Raw genomic sequence first — 23821 nt, 5'->3', positions numbered from 1 at the left:
CGCGACCGCGAGACCCTCAAAAGAAATGGCGTCGTATGCCATCCCATGATGCACGGCGCGGCAACACGCCACGCATGCGCAGTAGGTGCACCTGAAAAAGGCCCATTGCGAAGACGTGGGTTCGTTCCCCACCTGCGGACAGTTGTTTTTTCATCCGTTTTCATTTCCATTAATTTATCATTTTATCATTTCTTTAATTCAATTAGTAAGTACAAGGAATTTCCCCTATGTTGTCCTTGGTGCCATTGTTTGTTGGCTTCTTATGTTATATATATATATATATATATATATATATATATATATATGACGTTGTAAGATAATGTCTACGAGGTTTGTGAGTGAGCAAAGCTCTCCAAAAATTGGAAATCGCTGCCACGGTCTTCAAACTATCTGAATTTCTTTAGATATTTTCGTACTGAACAAATATGTCTGCTAGCATTCACCTATATACGAGTATGTCAATAACGTTTTCAGTGGTTCTCGTTTGAGGACACCTTAAGTCGATTCAGGTTGCACGAATCGTTGTGAATGCTATAAATACATTTACACCCACAATGGTGCTTTTATGTCTCTATAACCCCTTATACAGCCGTGAAAATTTTGTTTTGCGCGGGGAAGCACCCTCAAAATGTGCGCAATTCACAAGGCACTCTTGCCAACCTGATATTTTCAGGGGTGTCTGCAAGAGCTAAATAATCTCTTTAAAAAGTCCAATGCTCTTATACAAGGCATGATTACAGTCACAGTATATCCACTAAGCAAACAAAAATAATAGCGAGAATACCACAGAAATGTGCGTTGAGGCAGCGATGCGAGCATGAGGTAACCACAGTTATCAATAATGCGTCATCATCACCACTTCGCAATTGGGTAATTGCACTGATTGCGTAACACTATACGGCACGCAAAAAAAAAAAAAGAAAAACAAGAAACAGACACGTGGCATAAGGCGCAGCTCACTTGATATACGAGTAATTAAGAGGCCGTATCGATATTTACAAGCTGCCCCACTGTGGCACTATAATAGAGAGACTCCTAATTCGATCACGACGATGGGCAAGAACAGGAAACGCTGTGGGAAGTGATTACCAGTCTCACTCAGTCGCTCAGCGCCCTTTCACCCAATAGAAGAAAAAAAAAATTATCGCGGCAACGCATGCCAGCTGCCTTTCTATACAGCATACATTATATTCTTGTAGCCGAGCGCTATTTCTTCACTGAAACACAGCCCGATAACGGCAGACCAGACGCATGAGACCGCCGGGTAACACGAAGACGCGTATCCCTGACTCGCCAATGGAGGAAACTGGACACATGCTTGCATTATGTCTGCCTCCAAGGACACCAAAACAGGTAAAGCGCGAACCTGGCGTTATATACGTGCTGCGTGCCACATTCCGCACAGGGTTTGCCGACCGGCGAGAACCGTGTAGGCTGCGATCACAATACTGCACAATATCCCACTGCGGTGGATATGGTACAGTATTGTGATCGCAGCCTACATGGGTATACGTATAGTGTCGTCAGCAGCACGCAAGGCCGGGCGGCTTGCGCCACGCCGGACCTCGTTCTGGCGACCGCGATCGCCAACGTCGATACCAGGAAGCATTTCCCGTCGTTCGAAGGCCGAGAGCGATAGGAGGAAAGATCGCGGCCAGCCGATGATTCCCTCGCCGGCATCAAGGTGAGCTCGGCGACAACTCCATGGCCCCGCGGGCTCGCGCGTAGCCGGCTTCTTGCGAGCGCGATCCCGTCCTGATGGCTGCGGGCGCCCACCAAGAAGATGGCACCGCGGCACTTGGGTCCCTTATAAGGCGCCCCCGAAAACATGCACCAGATACTCTACTCTTGTGCCTTCTATTACCGCTTACAAACCGACGCCATTGCCAAATCGAAAGGCATTTCGCCCGAGCTACATAACTATATATACCGTGTTTTGGAGCGCATGTATACACAAGAGTCTGTTTTAGAATAGGACCCTAAAGATTAGCGTCTCGCCACAGGGTATGCGCCGAACTCAAACGGTATCTTTGGGTTTTCGCACGTCCCTAACGCTAAATTTCAAAAATAGCATGGGTGCCCCAAACCTGCTTTGCGTCGTCTCAACGTCACCGCGAACATTTCAAAAACGCGTCGACGCCTCCACATCGAAAGTAATAAGCTCTTATGTATACTTTTCATTCTGTAAATATTACGCATTGCATTATTTCATGTTTGTTTTTCTCGGGCATTATGTTTTCATTTTCCTTCCGCGTGCAGGATGGGCGCTGCAATCACGTGACGCTAACGCAAGCCAGGGACCCTATTCTAAAGCACCTTCCCGGTGGGGCAGACCGCGAACGCAAAGCGGTCGCTTGTTGGGGCACCCCAAGCTCTAGACCCCTAGTCTAAACCTCCCTATTAATTATATAGGTCGGACAAAACAGGCGCGACAAACCTTCCCTAGCATTTCTCCTTCTCCTCTGATGTAGCACACGACGAAGAAGACGTGATGGTCCAAATATGTATTTATTCAGTTATTCACGTACATAACATATCGCCAGCCCACTAAATCACGGATGCTTTAGAGCACGCTCGCCTTTGACGGCGAAAACAGTTTCTCATTATCGCAAATCAAGCGGTTTTTAAAGGCAGAAAAAACATTCACAATTAAGGCTCTATGAATCTCCAATAAGAAGATCCCAGTCGATCTTTATCAGTCAACCAGCTTTATTTTTTGGAGTCTCGTGGCCTCGGTTTCACACGCCACAAGTGAATAAAACAGAATCCTTATTAAGTCCGTTAAATGTACGATTAAATTATATAATCACGGTAAGCAGTATCCAAAATTCACTGGTTCTTACTTAGGATAACATATACCCCAACCATGCGAAGCAACTTCCCTGGCATATTCTTAACGACTTACTCCAGGATCACTTGGACCAGCTCCACACAAACGTAATTATAGCAACAGATGCTTCGCAGAGTGAGGAAAAGGCCGGAGTTGGAATTTTTTCATTGGCATTACATTGGTCTTTTTCTGTTAGGCTCCCCGACTACACTCCAATATTCCTAGCGCAATTCCTATAGCTGTTGTCCTAGCTTTGCGTAAGCTACAGCCTTCCACAACAACCGCGGTAATATTAACGGCCTCTTTATCCTTGTGCACCTCACTTACTGCTCCCGGCGAGTCGCATATAGTAAAAAATTTGCACTCATTGGTTCTAAGTCATTTGCGGAGTTTGCGATTAGTATGGGTACCTGGTCATAAAGGCATATTTATGAATGAAGCGGCAGATAGCCTGGCAAAGGCTTCTATTACAGGCCCTGTGTGTTCCCTTCTTCCAACGACGGGTTTCATAACGTCTGTCAGGTTTAGAACGTACACCCTAATGGCATCAAAATCAAATCTAGCATCATCCACCGAACTGCACCACTTACAATTCCCTTGGAGCAGGAACTTTTGCAAATCCTGACAGACAGAAGTTACATTATCAAGTAGTAGAAAAACATTTATTGAGCTCAAACGACGGCGTCTCCTCAGACGTCGGACGGGGTGGTTCCCTGGTTTCGAGACCCATATACGGCCAGCAGCTCCTGGCCCCTAGCCGCCAGCGCGAGCTGGATCGACAGGGCGGGGCTGGACCGTAAGGTGAGCAGAAACAGAAACGCTATAGTGCGCTTACAGCGTGCACGCGCACAACGCTCATGCCAGCAGCGGAAAGGCAGAACGCTGCCCTGCCTCCGCCACAGGGCCGATTGAGCAGAGTGTTGACGGTGCGTCCACATGCGCCTATAGAGCGTCTGTGTGATTGCCATCGCAATGAAATGTTACGTTCGATTTTGTGCACTCTGTAACAAATCCCCAGCCCGCGCAAGCATCGTTGCTTTTATGGAGACTACACGATCACTTTCGCGCCGAGTGAATGGCACCGCAGCTGAACTACATGCAAATAGCAATGGAATACTAGATACATTTACAAAAAATGACCACTCAGTTACATTCTAAAGAAACACTGTCATCAACATGTCAACACGTGCATAAAAACAATACAATAACACAATAGTAATACAGAACAACGTTAAAGATTTCCTGGTGGTCAAAATTAATCCGGAGTCCACCACTACGGCGTGACTTATAATCAAATCGTGGTTTTGGCACGTAAAACCCCACAATGCAATTCAATTCAATACAGAACAATATTAATGCGTACACAAACCATAGCGTTCTTTCGGTGGACAAATATGAATAGAATGTGTTCCTTGGCTAGTTGATTCATACTTGCAGGTTTAAAAAGCGCAAACCTTTGACGGGACAAAATAAGTAACATGTAGCTAGCAATCGTTTGCCAGAACCCAGGCATGTAAGATGTTCTATACCTACTTCCCCCAGTGCAGGGCAGCAAACCGGACGTGCGTCTGGTTGACCTCCATGCCTTTCCTTTCTTCTGTTTCTCTCTCTCTCTCTTTAGCCTCTGAAATGACGTGACGTGCGGATTTTACGTAATCTGATGGCAATAAGAAGGCGCCTACAACGCTTTCGTTCGTCTATAATAATTTATACAAACGTAAGGACGGTCAAATATTTCACTGTTACGAAGTTGAAGCATTTTCACTTAAAAAAAAAAAAAAAACTAACTGGAGTCAAAAAATGTGTTTTTTAAGCGTATTAAGCGTTAAAATGTTTCAGAAGCACTGAGAAAAGCTTGATTAAAATCAAATTGATCGCAATGCCGAGCTAATATTACTTCTGCAACGTTACCAGAATTTCCAGCTCCCCCATATGCAATCGCAACTGTTATTTTGTACTTTTTTTTAAAGTACGCTCAGTTTATATGGTGATACTAATACACAAACTGTAACACCGTGCCTCAATGGTGAAATGTTCTCAGCCTTATACTCTTTTCTGTAATCTAACGTAGCACACCGACCTGTATACGGCCGCACAGATTGCTCTAAGCCTCTGAGTAAGGTATTCAGTACGACGAGTAAATGAAAATGTTTGATCAAAGATCAGTCCAAGATATTTAAATCTTGAAATGTACCTGATACTGGGAGATCGGAACAACTGGCACTAGGCTCTCTATGTAAGTATACTAGTTTATTGAACTCAACCTTATTGTGAGGGCTATGAAAGCTAACGAATATTTGTTGTCCTTCTTGATAAATATGTAGTCATTTGCCAACCACGTTACAACATTATATATGCAATTTTGCAATAGACGTACTCCATAACTGTAATGTTCATTGCATACACATAAACTTTTCCTGTATCTGCGTGTACAGGGTTTGTCCGAAAAGTAATGTCAGTGATTATATTGTGAAGTCACTATACATCGCAGCGCGCTAGGGCTGGTTGGTGTTGGTGGAGGAAATTAGCATACACACACGCGGTCGCTCAGTCGTCTGCGACCATGTTGAGAGTAAGGACAGGCTTTTCTGTGAAACTCGTTTTCATTTCCCGTGCGAGGGGTAATGTCGCGCTCATTGAAACAAAGGTTTTCCATCAAGTTTTGTGTGAAACTCGGCAAGTCTGCAGTGGAAACGTTTCCTATGATAAAGACGGCCTTTGGTGATAATTGTTTGTCGGAGTCAGGTCTGCCGGTGGCACAAGACCTTTTTAGAAGGTCGGGAAGAGGTTAGCGATGAAGCCCGCGCTGGACGGCCACCAACGACCATCACCGACGAAAATGTGACGCATGTGAGAGATCTTTTGAACTCAGACCGACGTTTGAGTGCCCGTTTAGTGGCAGACACCTTAAACATTCCAAAAAGTATCGTTCACGCGATTTTGACGAATAATTTGCAGTGCGAAAAGTGTGCGACAAGATTGTGCCCAAAGGGTTAACGGATGACCAAAAATCGCGCCGAGTTGAAACGTTCCAGGAAATTTAGGACTTTTGTGAAAGTGACATCCACTTTTTAGACAATGTCATCACAGGTGACGAGTGTTGGGTGTTTGAATACGACCCCGAAACAAGCAGGCAAAGTGCCGAGTGGCACACCTCGGCGTACCCTCGCCACAAGAAGGCCAGAATGAGCAAGTCAGAGGTCAAGAACATGCTCATTGTATTCTTTGACACCAGGGGGGCTCGTCCACCATGAGTTTGTACCACATGGTACAACCGTCAAAGCTAAATTCTACGTGGAAGAGGTGGATAGCAAAATGACGATGTCGTCAACTAGCGACTTCCGGTTCGCGGGTTAGCGCTTCTATTGCTTCGTTCAGCCTTGTCAGCAGTTTCTACAGTGCGATTTCCCGCTGTTCGCGAAGAAAACACGCTTCAGCAACGTGATTATGGTTGGCTGCTCGGCATTAGGGTGCGCGAACTCTTCCGTGAAAGGAAAAAAAGAAAGTTTCGTTTGCCATGGAATGAAAGCGCACAAACGTAAATGGGCAGTTGCCGTCAAACGAGCGACCGTGAACGGCGAGCTGTGGATACCGAACGTAGGAGCCAGAGTATGTGAAGATCATTTCGTCACAGGCAAGTGGTTTGGCGAATAACTTCGTCTACTAACGTTATAGTACAAATACCCTCTTAACTTCGTCTACTAACGTTCTAGTACAAATACCCCCTTTTTAACAATCAGTTAAATACGCACAGGTGCACCCAGCAAGGATCATCAGCACATTATGTGCCGTATTCATTCCGGCACAACGAAAAGGCAACTGAGGCTGCACGAAAGAGGGAGGAGAGGTAACGTCAAAATAATTCGTGCACTGTTGAGATACTTAAATCAGTGCTTTCTCTCTGCAGTTATACACGACGTGCGTCTCTTGACAAAAAAAGGGAGACTGCGAAGGCACAGCAGCCGACGACATGGCGCGCGCTGGGCACCGCTGCAGACAAAACAGCGGACGAAGCGATCGACTGTACCGTTTGCTATGGGAAGCGTTACCAACAGCCACTTATTAGGCTGACTTCTTATTAAAAACTACTTCTAAGTTAACGAACTTTTATATCCGCTCGACAAACATTTGCGCTTGACAAACGTTATGACTATTTGACGCGACACAAACACGTTAGGGCATGAAATACCTGCCACATAAAAATACACGAGTCTAGCGACAAGCGACGCGATGGAGATGGCTGTCGCGTTCACTCGTCTCCACCTGTTGTCGCAGCGACTGGCCGCGCTCCGTAATGGCCGGCGCCTGGCGCGCGCGGAAGCTCTAGCCCGACATTATGGCAACAAAATAGGTGTCTACTACGTGGACGCCTCCGGTCCTCACCACGGGGGATGGTACACGGCGGCGGTAGTTCACAACAGCAGCACAGTTAACGGCCTCACCTTTAGAGCTCGCAATGCAACACACGCTGAAGAAGTCGCCATCGCTCTCGCGGCCTCACATTCCGATTCGAAATACATAATCACCGACTCGCGAGGGGCCTGTCGGAACGTCGAACAAGGCTGGACCCCCTCTCTAGCCTATCATTACTACAGAAATTGCATACGGGATACGGACCCCGCACACCGTTACCTTATATGGTGCCCTGCTCATCAGGGGTTAGCAGGAAACGAGGCAGCAGACGCAGCCGCCCGCGCGCTCTCTCACCGGGCTGTTTTCTCCTCCCCACCCGATCAGGAACCCGATTTTAATCCGGCCTATACCTTTAAAGATATTACAGTATACTATCAAGATAGTCATCGCCTTTACCCCCGCCCATGTAAAGGCCTTAGGAAGGAGGATGAGTGGCTTTTTCTCCGCCTTCTAACCAATACTTTGCTGTGCCCGGCAGTTCTAAAACATTTTGACCCCTCCTTTAGTGGCAACTGCCCACACTGTGGTGCGGTGTCTTCAGACACCTATCACATGGTGTGGGCCTGCCCCTCCAACCCGGCCATCCCTCCCATCCCCAACCCAACCCGGGAAGACTGGGAGGCGACCCTGCTCGGCTGCCACGACTTACAGGCCCAACAAGCCTTAGTTGGGCGCGCCCGGGCGGCGGCTACCGCCACTGGGGTCCCGAACTAGGGACCTCCACCCAGTATTTGTAAGGATCAGTCCCTTACGGGCTGGTCCAAGTATACATCCTGTCCCTCCATAGTGAAATAAATGTTTTCACCACCACCAACTCCGTATGGGCTCCGGATCTCGAACCTTCGACGAGCGGTTCCCCTGTTTTCTCACCACTGGAAATAGTATCAACCGACGCAACTCGGAGAGCGGCATCGATCGAGACCAATTTCTCCAATATCCGATGGAAACCGACGGCACCCGATCCTCTGACACCATGGACGCCGACGCTTCGTCCGGTCAAGACGAGGACGACACTAATTGGTTTCTTGTCGCTCGGAAGAAGAAACGCTTAGCTCAAGCTGCTGCGGACCTGCCGCCTCCTCCGGCACCCCAAGTCCCCCGCAAGACGAATGCACGTCTCCCACCACTGCCTATTGACGACTACAAGATTGTGTTCCGCCCGAGAGACGGCCTCAACCTCGGTGCGTGGCCTCAACCTTCTGTTGCCCGAGCCATCGGCATAGCAGCGGGGCTGGACAGTGCCGTTCTCAACGAACTTATTATTCGCATCCGCACTGACCAAAATCTTGCGGTGCTCAGCACACCGGACAAAAACCTCGCGGCACGGCTTCAGAGAGTTCAATTTATCTGCATGGGCCTTACCCAACACGCCGTCCAAGCGTATGTAGCTGCCCCCGACAACTCTTGCAAGGGAGTAGTCTCGGGCCTTGAACCAAACACCACTACAACGACGCTTCTGGAAAAGCTCCGCTGCTCAGAAGCTCCTGTCCTACACGCTCGCATGATGGGACCTACGAATACGGCCCTGATAACATTCTCCGGCACCCATGTACCCCACTACGTCCGTATGTACGGTGCTGAACTCCGCTGCCACATCTACCGACCGCGCCAACAAGTATGCAGCGGGTGCTTGTCGATGGGCCATCGAGCTGACGTCTGTCCCATGCCCGACAAACCCCGTTGCGCGGCGTGTGGTATCTCCAACCCACCGAAGGAACATGAGTGCACACCTAAATGCATTCACTGTGACGGCGCTCATCCCGCTACTGACCCTCGCTGTCCATCGCGTCAACTACCGGCACACAACAAGTCGCACGTGCTCCGTGAGCACAACAAACGCAAGGAACAGCGTCCCCCGCCCGGACCAGCACAGGGCCAGCTTGGGTCGACGACTCAGCAGGGCGCTCAGCAAAACCCGACCCAATCGGAAAAGACACCAGGGAGCTCAGCGGAGAACCCCTGGACTAGGGGACGCAGCCGCACTCGCGGCTCACCCGGGGATCGCCTCCAAACTGACCGGAGTCGATCGGCTGGCGGCTCCAAGGGCCGGACTCCCAGCCACGGCCGTTCGAGGGACCGTGGCCACAACAAAAAGGGATCCGACAAGAAAGAGCAAGCGGTAAGCTGGGCAGCGCAGTTCCCACCTCTATCCCCCTCTCCACCCCCCCCCCCCTTCCGTCACACAACACTCTAAGCCCCAACCCACTCCGCAACCCATGATGACCGACAATGAACCGCGCCTTAATGACTCCCTGCAAACCTCTCGCACAGTCTATTGCACACAACAGGCACTGAACGAAATGGCCGCCTCCCTAAAGACTGAATTGGTAACCCTAATGCAGGCGGAACACAAACGGAACCGAGATCGAGTTTTCTCAAACGTGCAAAATTTTTACAATAATCGGTTCAGGTCAGCCTGCTAGCTGGAACCATGCAGTGCTGATGACATGCTGATTGCAAAATAAACTGCACCACCATAAGCTTAGCAACTGCCTTTGCTAAATGTGTTGAGCATCGACAAGATCGAACGACCTACAGAACGCTGATTTACGCACAGCAAGATATGTCAAGGACGGGTGGGCTGGGCCAGGAAACTAAGAAACCGCCACAACAAACAGGTGGGAGGGCAGGTAGGTGAATGGCTTTGAAGTCTACGCAGAAACAAATATAGGAATGCTAGGTGCCGCCACGCCGTTCAAAAATCAGGTGAATGTTGAAGAATGCGACAGTGACTAACGTAACAGAAAATAATTTTAAGAATGGGGGGGGGGGGGGGGGGGACCGCATAAAAGGCGTCAAGAACGAGTCGAGAGAGCGTCTCGTCACTGCCCGATCGCTCAACACCAGACGGCCGTGGCCAGTCGCCTAGCTGAGGCTCACCTACCCTGTCGTAACACGTGCTAACTTAAATTTCTCGTAAATAAATGCAACATAGTTTCATTTCTCTTCAGAATAAGCTGCAAGTGTAAACCTTGCGCCCACGTTCATCTGCGTGCACAACGTTGAAATCTGGCGCACGCACGTACGAGGAGGGGAAGGCGATAAGAAGGCGAGCGCGGCACGCAGTCTCGTGACTTCACTAGGGACATCCAGGGACATCTCCGCCTCGCAAATCTAGGGAACCGCACAAGACGAGATCTGGCAACGCTGGTGTGTTTTGGTGGGGATTTAGTCGCTCCCGTGGCAACCCGAGGCTCCTGAAGACGTTATTCGTGGAAGGCGGGCCTATTCGCCCCCCACGCACATGCACACAAAAGGATCAGCAACTACGGCGTTCCAGATGCTCCGGAAGAACGTTTCTTAGAAGGCGGGCTTACTCGCCTCCCCGCACCTGTACACAACGGGATCAGCCACTACTGCGTCCCGCCCGCGAAAACCAAGCACGATGGGGAGACCTCCTCCGTTAATCCTTTTAAACGGGCTGTCATACGTCAACCGTAACACCAGCGACTGCGGCTGCGCAGAGGACTTTCAACATGGCTCTGAGGCGGAAAAAAAGAAAATATAAAGTGAAAACCGCGCGCTATCATCGTCCAATCGGAGATACAGGAGAGAGGGAAGCGGCGTTTATCAAAGGATGGCGGTACTTTTCTTATATAGGGACTTTAACGCTCAGAGGACGCTAGCGCCAAGGCGCACTTCAGTTAGGCCCTAGCGGATGGATGACGGTACTACACTGGCGAAAAAAAGAAAAAAAGAAAGAAAAGCAGCGCGATTTTTTTACCCTCTCCCTTTCGCTATGGCACTTTTTTCTTCCTTTTTTATGATAACGTTGTTCCGCTCGTTTCTCCTTTTCCTCTTGACTTTCCTATCCTTCTCCCATGCCTGGCCTCACCCTCCCCTCATGCCTCGCGCAATGTTCTTTTTTTTTTTTTGTTTCTTTAGCTGTCCGCGGCGCGCTCTTTTTTTTTTTTTTCTTTTTCTTTTTTTTTTTTTTTTTTTTTTGGTCGCGGGCATTATCAGACGCGCCGCCGGACCGAAACGCACGCTCCGGGCTCATCTGACCAGCCGTGCCATTCGTGCTGCGTGCTTGTGCGCGGTGGATTCTTTTTGCGTTTTCTTCACGCCGTCGAGTTCATTTCTTACAATCAAGCAAGCATGTGCCCAAATTGTATTAAAAATAACCCCACTTACAACACAACAGTTCTTCGGAATCACTTTATTGTGTTCGTTTGCGAAAACTAGAATTGGAGCAGACAGTGCAACACACTATAGAATGCAACAAAACGAGGATGGTGTTTCATGTACGCACATGTAAAAAACATTTATTGTAATTGCTCTAATTGGCAATGCGCAGAATAGCTTCTCATGGCCTGCTTCTCGCTCGGTCCATTAAATCCACCTCCGTGAAGTGCGCCGAGCATATTCTGTGGTTGTTGACCTTGTCTCTGGGCAAACTAATTCGGTCCATCCTTCCAGCGTAGGTTAAAAACGCTTCCATCCTAAGAACAGTGAAGATCATAAATTATAACATCGCAGTTGGAACATACAAAACTGAGCTCGTTTCGCATCGCGGCAGAGTACTAGTTGTGATATGCCAACCTAAATTCTCAGAAACGCATTTTTAAACGATAGCGGCCAATTACCAAGAAATAAGAGCAAAGCGCACACCTACGCACGTGTTCCTTGCGATAAGCACAGGTGGTACTATATTTATAAGGAGCTTTATGTTCACTGCTTGTTGACATAACGATGTACTGCATTGTTGTGGTGTTTTTAAATCAGCTAGCTGCTGCCTCACCACCGGACAACCGTGCACGACTGCGCACAATTACTATCACAAATAAAAACCTGGAATTAAACTGCACAGTGCTCACCTGTTGTCTTTAAGGATGCGGTAGAATTTCACGTCGCATGGCTCACTTCGTCTTGATCTGTTCGCACACCATTGAATCACACACGAACAACGACAAACGTGCAACGGTAGGGTATCGCACGGACCACACTGCTAGCGCGGAAGGCGAAAACCGCTAAACTGACCGCATAATGCCAGAAAAAAAATTGCTGCCGTTTTTTCCGTTATCAGCACGGAAGGCGATAACGTTGAAGGCGAGAGAGAAACGACAAAGTTGAGAGAGGGTTGACAAGAAAAAAAGGAAAAGCGATTTTGGTTTCGCATCCATCTCCTGGATGGCGCTGCAATTCGCGTGGACATAGGGTGCCTCGATGCCCAGCGCCGCCGTTCAGGGTTGAGACAACCCCGCTGGGGCCGCCATATTGAATCACACGAGCTCAGACTCGGCTACGTTTGCAGTTCATAAATAGTGTTACTCGCGGCGCACTTCCAAGTGCTTTGCCTTGATGAGGATTTTTTTATCGGTATCGCATCTGCACATCTTTATAACCAATAGCCGTTAACTCGTCGAAGGTCCAGGACGTAAATGTATGGCGCCGGGAACATGCCCCAAGTTGCCTAATTCAATCACATTTAATATGCCGTGTGTATGTTTGAAATACGCACTATTTTTTTTTTTGCGCTTCGATGCTTGGTATATAAGGTTTGCGACCCCCTGTGTGTGGAAGTTTTTCTTTTTCGCTGTTGTATTTTGGTTTACACGTCACGCCTCCTTTACCGTAGCCAGCCACTCGCGCACGGCGGTTAGTTTCCCTTGCCTTGCGCGTGCTCTTCGCGTTCGTTGCAATTATTTGACGATATCTACGCGCAATTTTGCTTTTTTTGCCCACAAAACTGTGTGCTGACAGGATTAAGCTGGTGTAAAAATAACTGCGATGTGAAAATAAGGTTTAGTTAGTGCTGTAGAGAAAAATGTAACGTAACTTGTCTGTGTCAATCTTGCGTAGTACACACAAGAAACCAAACGATGCACAAAATACATTTACTTATAATGTCTAGTACAATCAATCATGAAAGAGATATATATGTACATGAAAAATTATATGTACTGTGTGGCGCCTGAATTAAGGTTAGGTTGAAAGACGAGATAAAAAAAATTCGCAAGGTAGGCTCGACACACAATTCGGGATAGTGAGAGTTTTTTTTTAAATTTATTCATTACTTGGGGGGGGGGTTCAAGTGAGTACATCAACCTTATTACACACAATATAAATCAAAAACAAGAATACAAATAAGAAAACGCAACCGCGGGTAATATTAATCAAGATATCCAGCCAGAATACATCAGCTACCATCGAATACGTCGCATCAGCGAAACACATCGATGGCGAGTATAGAACATTTTATAAATAACCATTAGAACACTGATAACTACATTGAAAAAATAAACAACACTGCATACATATCGCGTACAAAAACCGTAAATGAAACTAAGACAGTCAAATACAGATTAGCAATGTTTTTCACTTCGAAAATATAATCCATGATGATGTAGGGCTGTTGACTTTAACAGACGGCGCCCATCCTGTCGATTTCCTTCGTACTGGTCCTCTTCAAAGTGTTTCTAAGTACAAGTAAAACAACAAAAGTGATTATTGATATGAAAAGTTGCCTTGTAAATACAGAGAACCCATTACAGTGCTTAAAAATAAATTTTCGCAGAAGTAATGCTGTATTACCTCGCTTCACACGTTTCGAAGAAATGCACAGGCTACAACAGACACCATGCCAGAAAGCGCCGAAACATTTTGGTCCCATGATGCCCCTTAACTCTTCTACACCTGGGCATACCGTGCACAGGCATTTAAAGACCGTCACAGTACCCACTACGATCGGGAATGAGCACGAATGACCATCGGCTTACGAGCACCACGCTACAAATATATTCGTCTAAAAAATCAGCTATATAACGTAACAACCTGAGATCCGCAAGATATCTGCTGAGAATAGAGAAAATCACAATGCTTCGCTTGCCACGTACGCAACAGCCGCTCTCCCCAGAAGAAGCACTGCGTTCTTTAGTCCCAAATAACCAGTAGCGAAAAAAAGTTGAAAAAAAAAAGAAACAAGAGACACATGATGTGTGCTTCCCGTGAAAAAGTAAAATAGGTGGTTTACATGGCGATTTGTAGCTAATGTAAGACTATTTCGCGGCGGAGCATTTTCGTCAGTCCTTAAAATAAGGGTACTACTCGCATAGACTGCGCCGATCAAAACGGCAAAAGCCTATGCGACGCGCGCTCGCAAACCATAGGCTACTCAGACAGCATCGGTGCAGTGCTTAGTTCGTGAGCGAACGTAGGTATACGTGAGCGAGGATCAGAGAATACTTTCCTATTTTAATGAAAAACACGGTGCGATAGTCTAAACTTTCTTGACACTTACCTCGCAAATGTAGGAGCTATCCGTTGCCTTCCAGTGATACCGCTTTACTTGGGCTTCCCATCTCTTCCTTCGCTCTGGGTCCCGGGGGAAGCGTAAACAACGAAGCCCTTTACGCGTCGATCCGGTGCACTTGGGAACACAACAGCCCGTAATGACGACTCGATGCACTTGACAAGCTTGTCATTCATGCGGCTGAACACTGTCCAGCAAGTAGAAGCGCCAGCGAAGCATCCGCGCGCACTGTGTCTCGAACTATGCACCGGCACCAAGCAATCGCAACCGCTCGCTGTGATTCAAGATGGCGTCGCAGCGAGAAAGCGGCGGCGCGGGTAGCGCGGGGGCGGTCAACGGATGGCACCACCCTGAACGGCGGCGCTGGCATCGAGGCACCCTACGTGGACAAAAAAACCAGCGGAGTTTCCGAGGCCTGGTTAGAAGCCGTCGCTCGTCGCCGTCGCGCACAAAATCGCTCTCATGCGGTTTGGGCTTAAGGGCGCCAACATAAGTACGAAGGAGCGATAGCTCACACCTACGTTTTGGAACTGCCCAGCGATGGTTATATCGTGGTTTTTCACCAAAGTTCCGCAGTATATAAAAGACAAAGCGCGTGAAGCATGGGCATGAAGTGACGGCGGCATAGACGGCGTCGTTGTCTCGAACCGGAAGTTGTAGCAGAATACGCCGTACCCCACAATCCCTTGCGACAACCGAGATTTTGCTATCCACCTACTGCTCAAGAGGCTCAGACAAAGGGTTCATCGCACCCGGCCTGACATCGCGGGTGATTGGAAACTTCACGATGACAACGCGCCAGCCCGCGCACATCGCGCAGCCCACGCCGCCTTCCTCGTGACCCGCTTCATGGCCGATTCAAAGGTGCCAACGGTTCCCCATACACCCTACAGTGCTGACGTGGCTCCCCTAAATTATTTTTGTTTCCGCGCTTGAAAACTCCCATGAAAGGAGATAATTTTGGGACAGTTGACAAAGTCAAAGAGGCTTGCACCAAGGCTCTAAAGGACATTCCGGAGGAGGCCTACCGTGACGCCTTCGATGCTTGGAAATCTCGCTGGAAGCGATGTATCAACGCAGGAGGAGTCTATTTTGAAAACTTTTAATGTGTTATACCGATCTGATCCATACATTTTTTTAATCGACTCATTGGCATATTACTTTTGGGACATATACCTGTCTTTGCCGACTAGTGCAGGAGTGATATAGCTTTGAACAAGACTTAAACATCTCTGTCGCCGTAGGGTAATTACCTTACACGTAATGCTTTATCGGTATTTCAGCTGCTTGATATGTGCGTCCAGCAATTTTACGACGAAATGTAAGGTCTTTTCCCCTAGCCTGACATTTTTTTATCATGTCGGAAGTAAACGCTGGAAAACCTTACAAAACGCACAAAGTTTGGCGAATCGTACTCGCTGAAATTAGCGATAGGACCAGTATAATAACATGTGTGTTTTCAGTTGGACTATTCAGGAATTTGCCGCATAACCGAGGCAGATGATACTCGTTTATAATTTTGTCCAACCAGCACCATGGAAATGAGTGACGCTGCCAATGGAAGAACATTGCCTCTGGGCGAATACTGCATAGACACACGCATTGGAGCTTGTAAGGAAGCTCAAGTGCACGACCTCCGAGCTCACTGCCAATTACTTTATAAGACAGCTGCGGTCGAGATTATCAAGAATGCTGTCCTCTGAACCTTTTATGTTTTTTTCCCCCATGATGTCCAGTAACTCATGTTCTTAGATTAAAAGCCAGAATGAAGCTGAGCATACTTCTGAAGATTGTTATGCTCGCTTGTTGCCTAATTCAGGAACGATCTAACAAGTGTGAAGAACGCTTCTTATTTCAGTTAACCGAGCCACTTTTGAAAAAAAAAAAAAGTCAACCGCGTATTTCGGGGCAAAGTTCGGAGAGGTAAATACATAATACGGCACAAAAGACTTCAGAAACATCTCCACATTAGCCCAATTAGTATTATATTTACCGCAGCTTTAACAAACTTCAGCTGAAAACCACAACGCAGTCGCTGTAAATCAAATTTCGCTGTGATTGGATGGAAATGTGTCAATAAGAGCATCGATGGAATAATAAGAACATCATATTCTACTGTATTGAAAGTAAATGAACTTCTTTTTTATTTTTACTGAACAGAGACATTTGCGTGAGTTTTAGGAATGAATAAATAGGTATTTATGCTTTCGTGGCCTGTTCCTCTACGTCTGTAAAAATAACACAGTTTTCCAAATAAACACGCAATAATCACTTATTGGGCGTTGTACTTTCTTACCATACTCAAAAAGCAATCGTGTGTATCGCTGCAATTAGAATTCTCAAAACATTACGACAGGATATATTACCGGTCTTCTGATTCGTTTCTTTCTGGGGCAAGCGAAACCTAACGCAGGTTCTTAAATGCCGAAACTTCAAGCATAAAACTCTGCTTGATAAATGTACATGTGACGTAAGTTGCAGAAAACTTAATTTATGCGGAGCTTTTGCAATTATTTAGCAGTTCCGGTCATTTAATTCAACAGCGTGCTATATATTGTTAACGTTCCGGTTGTTTTAAATCATGTAGTGAAGTATTCGAACAAGAAATTTGCGCTTAGAGTCAAACGCAGGGTCAAGGCGAATGCCGTGTAGGAATGCCGTGCAGGGCTTTTTTTTCGGTCGTCACATAGGTTCTTTTTTTTTTATAAAGTGGTTGGCCACTGTTCGACACCTCGCCGATAGGCTCCAAATATATGGCAGTGAGAGTTGCGATTCTGACACACACTCCGCCAAGCATTAGGGGGTTCCTTTTACGACGATAGTGGAGATAATATAGCCGTTGCAGAAGCGATAACTCTTCCAACAAATAACCCATACGATATAGACGCGGACGACAGCAAGGGAGATAAACAGCGCCAATTTGACCCTGGAAGGAATACTTGTCTGGGCAGCCGGTGGAACCTACGCTACTGCATTATTTCTTTCGGAGTGGCGCACAGGAGTGACACTGGTACAAATTGTCGACACTGTCAAGTGCTGCAAAAATACCTGTACACGTGTTTTGTGCTTGTCCGGCGTACACGCGAGAACGACAGAAGCTGGTCTCTTCGACTGCATACGTCGATAGCAGACCGCTATCTGAAGGCTTTATTTGGCCTAACGCACACAGCGCAGCCTTGATTATAAGGGCAGCTCTAGCCTCTTTACAAGCCACTGGCCCTGACACACAGCTTCAGAGATGCCGCAGTGTGGCGGACGTTCGTATATACGCACTTTCATCATCATCACTTCCCTTTCTTCCCCGTTTCCCTTCCCTGCAGTGCAGAGTAGCAGATCAGAGCTCAAGCCGACCTTCCTGCCTCTCTGTATAAATAAACTTCTCTCTCCCGTCCGGAGGGTGCCGGAGTTTCCCTGTGGGTGTCTCGGACACAGCAATAAATGTTATGCAACTCTAAGGCACATGTTGGAATCTATGTAAAGCGAAACTTTCGCAAAGTGGATAATTAAATATTATACAAACGTGCAATTTAATGCAATGTTTATGCACCGCACATGTACTGTGTGCGCGAGCGTGATTTAAATCCTCATACTAATCATTTTTTTAAACGCCCAGTTCTGTGCGGTGGGCTGTTTTCTTCGTCCCCACAGCTGCAGATTTCGTCTTAATTCGTGCTTGCGTTGCGTAACCATGGCGTGATCATAGCTGCTCAACAGATAGGGCTCCTCCTCTTCGTGCCGCGGTGCCATTTGTAAGAGAACGATTTCTTAAAGCGCGGAGGAATAAAGTGAGGGCGCTTTTTAAAGCGAAGCAAATTTCTTTGCATTTTCCTTCGACTTTTCTACTGCTGCTGCTGTCTTGCACACTGCTAAGGGGGGTGGTTGAGAACCTGTGCACTACACATGGCAGGGGCGCGGAGAGGTGTCTATGAGACCTTTGAGGCCACGATGCCCTCTGGAGCTTTTTGGCGGTTGCCATAATGCCCTCTGAAATTCCCTGGCTGTCGACATAATGCCATCTGGAAGGCTGTAATTGCGCATAAGCACCCCCCCCCCCCCACCCCACACACACACACACACACACACACAAAAGCATCGCAGAAGCTGCGGCACTTACCTTTGTACTCACGCGCAACAACAGCCCAGAGGGGAGAAAGAGGAGACAGAATGCGTTAAACCAGCGCCGTGACGAAACGGGTGTACAGACAGTTCTATGCACCGGATACTCTCAAGTTGCAGCGATCGCCACAGTGGGCCAAAAATCAACCACGGCGAGTTCCAGCGTGAAGCATGTAGGAGCTACTGTAATTTGGCCGTATACATTGATTCGTGTCTTTTCTGCTAGGGGCGCTCAACCAGCTCAACGCGGCTAAATATTTGATCTGTAAATGTACACTATAATAACCGAAAAACATGGTTAACATGCCATTTTGTACAAAATGAGCAGGCCATTGTTTTTATTGAACGTTTCTTATAACAGTCAGTGCTTTTTTACTTGAATAAAAATTTTGAGACCTCACTGACGTGCGATAAGCAGCAGCCCATTGATATCGATTGCAGTCCGGGCCATTTATCGATTCAAATTGTACGGCGGTAACATTTGAGGACGGGTTGGTCGTTTCTTTTTGAGAAGCATCACGCAGGTTAGTTTTTAAAGCAGTTTTATTTTAATAAGCATAATATCTCGGCCTGTTTATGCGTCAGACATTAGATAGCCGCCACCAAGCGAACGTGTTTAAATACGGTGAATTTTATGAGCTGCGGCGTTTCACTTGTATAACGGATGCACGGCTTCCATTGTTAGGGATCTGCGGCGTCTGGCCGCGTAATGACGTGTTGCTTGAAAAAATTTGCTAGCTAGCGCGAGAATTCATCGCTTGAACCGAGCACAGTATGCTTGGAGACTACCCACGAAAGCGGATTAACCTTGCAGCCTGTGGGCGTGTGCACCGGTGAATAGAAAAGCGCTGCTTCGCATTTTCAACTTTAAATTTCTTGACTTGCGAGGCGGATAAAGCAGATGCATGTAGTCATTTCTTAATAGTAGAAATTATAATTATATGATTATTGCTCTTCAACGGTAATGCAAACGAGTCTCTTGTTATTTTGCCACGTTTCTATAATTCCTAACATGGAGTACAGCATAAATAAGAAACAGTTTTGGCTGTTTCTGCATAAATGATTCACTGTGATAAATTCACTGCACATTAGTGACAAGTGTACTTCCGGTGATACATTTAGATTAATTACATTTCAAACATAATAAAATGACTGTGTATATTACTAGTATCTGACAGAAACAACTGTCACCTAGTCGAGGCTTGACTAAGCACAGCACACACAAGGACACCATTGAAATAAATGCAGACGCAAAACAGTGTTGTGTGTGTGCTTTTCTGTCATGGAGAATTTTGTGCATTGTTCTTAGAGATATGAATCACAAGTTCACCACGCTTCCACCATAGTAATCGAGGCTCTTTTTTCTTTTGACTCCAGCCTCCAAGACGCTGCTCATATTTGTTCACCCCTTTGGACTCTATTGTCTCTGGACGTACAAGTCAACAGTGAATGTGTCACCACTGGAAGCAACAAGAAGGGCCATAATTTTCCCAAGGTATTTTTCTGAACACTTCGCAACGTTTTAAAGCAGTTTTCTAGTAACAAAAATAATATATCGGCCAATGTGTTTAAATACGGTGAATTTTATCAGCTGCGGCGTTTCAACGCAGAGTCAAACGCAGGGTCAAGGCGAATGCCGTGCAGGAATGCCGTTTAGGGATTTTTTTCGGTCGTCACGTAGGTTCTTTTTTGAAAAAAAAAGTGGTTGGGCACTGTTCGACACCTCGCCGACAGGCTCCAAATATATGGCAGTGAGAGTTGCGATTCTGACACACACTCCGCCAAGCATTAGGGGGTTCCTTTTACGACGATAGTGGAGATAATATAGCCGTTGCAGAAGCGATAACTCTTCCAACAAATAACCCATACGATATAGACGCGGACGACAGCAAGGGAGATAAACAGCGCCAATTTGACCCTGGAAGTAATACTTGTCTGGGGCAGCCGGTGGAACCTACGCTACTGCATTATTTCTTTCGGAGTGGCGCACAGGAGTGACACTGGTACAAATTGTCGACACTGTCAAGTGCTGCAGAAATACCTGCACACGTGTTTTGTGCTTGTCCGGCGTACACGCGAGAACGACAGAAGCTGGTCAAGGCTTCGAATACATACGTCGATCGCATTGCAGAAGCGATAACTCTTCCAACAAATAACCCATACGATATAGACGAAGAATTGTGGTCGGTGAGAAGGCTCAAGTTTGCCAGCGAAGTTACCTTGTTTGTAAATGGGAGAGAAGTAGAAAGGGTTGGGGTCATTGCCTCGGCGAAAGAATGTCGGGTGGGGTCAGGTCATCCGGACTCAGAGTATCTTTTGTCCGCGTTGGCGCATATATTGAATGGTTCGTCGCGCCCTTTTCTACCTGTTCTGTTGTGTTTTGACAGAAATCTAGACGAGTCTCAAAACTTCTCTATCTTCCTTGCGCCGCTACCTATGACTATAGCGGATCCAGTCGTATCAATCTCTTTCCTACTTTTTTCAGCCAATACTCTAAACGTCTCTTGCTTATCTGGACTGCTGACCGGTTGCTGCTTCCGTCCACTTTAAATCTAAGTGCTTCTGGAAGGTGTACTCTACTTTCCATTTTTTACTTGCATGTTTGTCATGGCTTCATCATTTGTCTTTTCCAGAACACGGACGAAAGAGATTATTATTCTGCAAGTTGCCCACGCCAAGCCATAAGAAGCTCAACGGTCACCATAATGCCAACAGGTCCGCTTGAACTCCGTGCCTCACGATGAAATGTTTGCAAGTTTACCAGGCAGGTGGAGGGGTGTGAGCCCTATACAGGAAAGCAGCAGTCTACAGTTTTGTATTATACCGATCAGGAATGCTAAAATTTGACATACAAGCTTACTTGCTTTTAAGGTCATTTATGACAAACAGATAAGTAGCGTGTTGAGTCCCGACTTGTTTCTTTCCTAGTGATTACAACCATGGCGAACGAAACAGAAACAAGGTAGCAAGCTCCTACTTGCTAATTCACAAATAGTGTCCTCTGCTCTTTGCAAATCAGCTTGACGGGCAACACCACCAAGTATTACATGCTCCCTCACAACGATAATTTGTTACATGAAAATGCAAATTTTAAAACGACCAAAAGTGCTCAATGCAATTTTGAGGAAATTACACTTCATGGTGCTTGAATCTCTGGCAGTCGCTCTTACATGGTTCATGAACAGTTTGCATGAAGTCAATAACTAGGCTAGCCCTGCACAGTAAGATAAGAGATGCTAGAAAAGGCAAGCTCACACAGCCGGCCAACTCCATATTTCACAAACATGACAAATCACTAAAAGCAATTTTTATTTCTCTTCAAACAGCAGATGACAAACCTGAGCACAGTGTGTTTCCAATAAGTTCTTGAAATGTACTCGGAGGATAGTAAGTTCGGCTTAACATTTAGCCAAACAGTGGACGAGCAAGGGAAGCCGCAGCGTGGAAATAAAGCACGGCCCTCACAATTTTTTTCTTTGCTGAAACGTTGGCTCCAGGCTGAGGCTTCCTTGCAATATATTTGCCTTGTTTGAGTACATAAACTGAGATTTGCTTAAACATGAAACCGTAAATTGTGTTTTCCAAGGATCTGCGATCCATTAATTGGGTTTGCTTATGTGTTTATTTAGTGTCCTTGTTTCACAGAATCTTTGCAGAAGTCCTTGTAAGTACTGTTGTCTCCATAACGTTCCTTACTTTCCTATGAGTACTTCACTTGTGTCAAAGCTTTCACTGCCGCATCTGAACACTAAATGTACAGCAGAAATATCAAGAGCAGACAATATGTACAGTAAAATTTAGCATAACGTTTTTCAGTTTTTTTTCCCTACACTACGTGCCTCTCGCCAATGTACGTATGTGTTATTAAAATAATGGGACATTGAATTGACTTTATTCCGTAACAAGAAAAAGTTACGAGGAGGACAGGTAAAAGCTGTAAGAACAGCTTGAGGAGCCCTGACCCCCTAGCACACGGGAAGCATAAAAGCGTGCGGCTAAGGGAGTACAACATACTAAGAGAGAGCTCGAGTTTATCTTGTTGACACTACAACTTCGCCGAGCAGGTTTTATGGTGCTTTTTTTAAAATCTAGCTGAAATCATCGAATGCAGACAATATGCGTATAGTGTGAAACACGGCAAGTAGCACTGTACGCAACTACAGTACGAGGGTAGCCCAGCATAAGTATCGTTGTCTGAAGCTTCGTTCTTCCTGGTTTAAGTGGCATGCCGAACACGACAAAAAAGATTCGCTCGATTTCAGTTTTCAGTTCCATTAAATAGATGGCTATGTGTGTTTCTGTATGTTGTAAACTCAGTAACTGACAGAATTAAGTCCACCTGGCCTATACGAAAATTGTGGACATGTACTGTTTCATGCACCATTGACAATAAACAATGTAAGCTTACTTTCTTTGAAAGGTTTTTTTTTTTTGTCAGTTGAATCCTCGCGGTCTTCCTGGTGACATAATAAAGATATCTGTAGGCATGTTAGAGTACCGTGCACATGAATCCTGCCCCGACAGCGGTAACAAAACGACCAATACCAGCAAGCCAGCAGCCTGACCTGCCCCACAAGCCACTTGGATGATTTACTGGCATCCATTTTGAAACGAGACGCACGCTGAAAAATTGTCAGCTAGCCTGCTTGATTTAATGAGGTATGCTATCCATGTTTTTTTTTATTCTAGCATTTTGTATACATTTCCTTAACCTTTTTTTTTCTTCCTCAAAACTTCTCTATCTTCCTTGCACCACTACCTATGCCTGTAGCGGATTCACTCGTATCAATCTCTTTCCTGCTTTTTTCCACCAATACTCTAAACGCCTTTTGCTTATCTCGACTGCTGACCGGTTGATGCTTTCGCCCACTTTAAATCCAAGCTCTGGAAGGCGTACGCTTCTGGAAGGTGTACGCTACCTACGGGTCTCACTGGGTGAATCCCCTCACATTCCATTGAGGTGTGCTGAGTGGTCCCAGGATTTTTGCTGCATCATACAAATGCGCCTTGTTGCAAATATTTGCTCCGGTATGTTTTTGTCCTTAGGCAACCAGCTCGAGCCTCAAATAGCGAGGTACTGCCATTTGTGTTATCGTACCGATTTTTCATTGTAATTTCTTTCTTTCCATTCTTGTAAATCTCCATGGCCTTTTTTAAATATTGATGATGAAGTGGTGCCTTTCCCTTTGAAACGAGCGGCCGTTACAATG

At 46.5% G+C, this 23821-nt stretch overlaps 1 protein-coding gene and 1 long non-coding RNA gene across 3 annotated transcripts in view; one reads left to right on the top strand and one right to left on the bottom strand.

Annotated features, from left to right (window-relative positions):
* The window catches only part of LOC119436417 (sterol carrier protein 2), an 81867-nt gene extending 63051 nt beyond the window's left edge, over window positions 1-18816 (bottom strand). For both annotated transcript variants that reach the window (XM_049657764.1, XM_037703260.2), the window contains exon 1: window positions 18610-18816. The gene's annotated coding sequence lies outside the window, so the exon portion shown is untranslated. The remainder of the gene's footprint in view (window positions 1-18609) is intronic.
* LOC125940986 (uncharacterized) lies at window positions 1463-21345 on the top strand. Its single transcript, XR_007464137.1, has 3 exons — window positions 1463-1684; window positions 19989-20106; window positions 21245-21345. It is a non-coding gene; the product is annotated as an uncharacterized LOC125940986 (long non-coding RNA).
* The last annotated feature ends 2476 nt before the right edge of the window (window positions 21346-23821 follow it).

This window comes from Dermacentor silvarum, chromosome 1, assembly GCF_013339745.2.
Source record: "Dermacentor silvarum isolate Dsil-2018 chromosome 1, BIME_Dsil_1.4, whole genome shotgun sequence".
NCBI classification, from domain to species: Eukaryota; Metazoa; Arthropoda; class Arachnida; order Ixodida; family Ixodidae; genus Dermacentor; species Dermacentor silvarum.
The sequence above is the reverse complement of the archived record's forward strand: the minus strand, read 5'-3'. Positions and strand labels throughout refer to the sequence as shown.